Genomic DNA, 2500 nt, shown 5'->3' on the forward strand with positions numbered 1-2500 from the left:
GTGGTAGACGAATTTTTTTTTTTTTTTTTTTTTTTTTGTAATAATGACAACGTGACTGCTTTTTCTTTTTATTCACCCTGCTTTCAATTCATTGTTAGATTTATCATTATCATTTTATTCATCATTATTATTGTATTTGTCACTATTGTTATTATTATTATTATTATTATTATTATTATTATTATTATTATTATTATTATTATTATTATTATTATTATTATTATTATTATTATTATTATTACCCTTGTTGTTGTTACTACTACTACTACTATACTACTACTACTACTACTACTACTACTACTACTACTACTACTACTACTACTACTACTACTACTACTACTACTACTACTACTACGAGAAGAAGAAGAAGAAGAAGAAGAAGAGAAACAATTACACTTTCAATACTAGTACGATTATACACACACACACACACACACACACACACACACACACACACACACACACACACACACACACACACACACACACACACACACACACACACACACACACACACACACACACTTCAATATCAAGTAACTCAAACACACTATCACTGTCTTCATGGAATCAGATAATACGATAATGACCAAATAAAAATAACCATGACACAATAAGACTCGTTATATTGTACACCAAACACACACTAAGCACTCTTAAAGTACACGCACACCTTCACAAATAAGAATACCATTTTACGTATCATTACTGTTTCTTTTCCTAATGATGCAAGGCGGACGCGGCGCTGTCAGTGGAGTTCAGTGCCGTATGATAAGTTTGGCAAGTGCATTCATTTCCTTTTTCACTAATCTTAACTTTGCATCATTTTGTCGCTAAGGACTGCTTCGAGTTGACGCGCGCCCTGTGACACTACACTGCTGAGGTGAGAGAAACATTTGAAACGTTTATTTATCACTAGTTCTTGTAAAATGTACAATATAAATGCAATCATAACATATAACATACAAAAAGTAACGAGAGAGAGAGAGAGAGAGAGAGAGAGAGAGAGAGAGAGATTTGATTTACTCAAATTTATTGCGCACAAGGCGTCAGTCCAATACATAAATTGAAGCATTAATTCTAGCACAATCACCAAGAGCAGATGTAACACAAATACACACACATACACACACACACACACACACACACACACACACACACACACACACACACACACACACACACACAGACACCACAGACAACAGAACACACTAAAATATTACTAAAATGTTGAGGAACTATACATAATATGTAGCGGTGACGTCAGTGCAAATTGAATGAGGAGGTCATTGAAGGCGTTGTCCGTAAGAAGATGGCGACAGATGTATATTACTGGGAGACCGTCAAGTTGTGGGCAGTGTAGGCAAGTGTTCCATCGTGTTGTCGGCAGGGGAGTGACATAGCAGGCACGAGGTGAAGTGGGTTTCGTCCTCCTATTCGGGGACTTGCCACAGCGGTCAGTAGCCCAGCAGATGTAGCCGGGCTGCTACAACATTGTGTCTCCTCACCATAAGGCCTCGCCGTCGGTACTTGTAGCGATGATGGCGGAAGGCGTCGTAGGGTTGGATAGAGAGACACTGTGAGCTTGTTGATGGTCTCTCTGCTGGCTGGTGGAGATAAAAGCATCAGCACGAACTCTAGATGTAGCAAGAAAGGGAGGGAGACGGACCAGCACCACGACGTAAAAGACAACAGGCAGCTTTGGCTAACCTGTCTACTGTGTCACAGCAGGTTAAACCTATGTGTGATGGAATCCAGAGAGAGAGAGAGAGAGAGAGAGAGAGAGAGAGAGAGAGATTATAGTTTGTCTACTCTAAACTGGCTCCTGGATCTTGGTCTGAATGGTGTCCCATGAGTAATGCGTCGTGTGTGTGTGTGTGTGTGTGTGTGTGTGTGTGTGTGTGTGTGTGTGTGTGTGTAATTCACCACGGTCGCCAGCTGGTCACCCAGCCAGTCTTCCCCATTACGGAGCGAGCTCAGAGCTCATAGACCGATCTTCGGGTAGGACTGAGACCACAACACACTCCACACACCGGGAAAGTGTGTGTGTGTGTGTGTGTGTGTGTGTGTGTGTGTGTGTGTGTGTGTGTGTGTGTGTGTAATTCACCTCGGTCATCTGCTGGTCACCCAGCCAGTCTTCCCCATTACGGAGCGAGCTAAGAGCTCTTAGACCGTTCTTCGGGTAGGACTGAGACCACATCACATACAACACACACCGGGAAAGCGAGGCCACAACCCCTCGAATTACATCCCGTACTGCTAGGTGAAAAGGGGCTACACATTAAGAGGCTTGCCCATTTTCCTCGCCGCTTTCCGGGACTCGAACCCGGTCCTCTCGATTGTGAGTCGAGCGTGCTAACCACTACACTACGCTACCACTACTACACTACACTAGTGACGTAATCCTGCGATGTTCTCTTTGAACTGAAAGACAACCAACACAGGAACATCCCTACTACAGAATAAATGCGAAGTGTTTATTTATTATCAATATGTAATG

General features: G+C 42.3%; 1 protein-coding gene across 1 annotated transcript in view; it reads left to right on the forward strand.

Annotated features, from left to right (window-relative positions):
- The first annotated feature begins 764 nt into the window (after window positions 1-764).
- Window positions 765-2500, forward strand: part of LOC123516062 (vascular endothelial growth factor receptor 1-like) — a 35689-nt gene continuing 33953 nt past the window's right edge. The window contains exon 1 of the mRNA XM_045275109.1: window positions 765-883. The gene's annotated coding sequence lies outside the window, so the exon portion shown is untranslated. The remainder of the gene's footprint in view (window positions 884-2500) is intronic.

Source organism: Portunus trituberculatus, chromosome 5 (genome assembly GCF_017591435.1).
Source record: "Portunus trituberculatus isolate SZX2019 chromosome 5, ASM1759143v1, whole genome shotgun sequence".
NCBI lineage: Eukaryota > Metazoa > Arthropoda > Malacostraca > Decapoda > Portunidae > Portunus > Portunus trituberculatus.